Below are 564 nucleotides of genomic sequence, written 5' to 3' on the forward strand. Positions count from 1 at the left end.
TTCCTTGGTGGTCGATGTTTCTGTGTGACCTCAGGCTGGGGACTAGCTTCCAATCCCCCCGACCCCCACTTGGGAGGAGGGGTACAGTGAAGCCAGAAGCTACCACCCCACTGACTTTGGGCAGCAATGCATGCCATGGGAGAAGCACACCGTCCTAAGGGTCTTCTGCTGGCATCTGACAGAGGGGTATTCTCTCTTGTAAGTGCAAACAAGTTACACCAGGTCTTCATTGTGCCCTCTCACCCCCAAATCCAGCCAAAAGGACGGTTCTATTGGATCAATACAAAACAGCTCACAGAGCTGCCTGCAGTCCCAGGAATGGTTCCCTGTGAGCATTTCCCAGGCTGGGTCCGTTCCTGCAGACAAGGAGCCCGTGGGGTATGAGAAGACCATGTTGCTGTTGCCAGTACTCAGGCCAGAGGAGCAAGATAGAGGACGGAACAAATGTTATCAAAACAAGTGAGTGAGCCCTAGCCGGTCTGGCTCAATGGATAGAGCATTGGCCCGCAAACTGAAGAGTTACAGGTTCGATTCAGGTCAAGGGCATGTACCTTCAGTGCAGGC

The sequence above is a fragment of the Pipistrellus hanaki genome (genome assembly GCF_964339955.1).
Source record: "Pipistrellus hanaki genome assembly, chromosome: 13".
In the NCBI taxonomy this organism is placed as follows: Eukaryota; Metazoa; Chordata; class Mammalia; order Chiroptera; family Vespertilionidae; genus Pipistrellus; species Pipistrellus hanaki.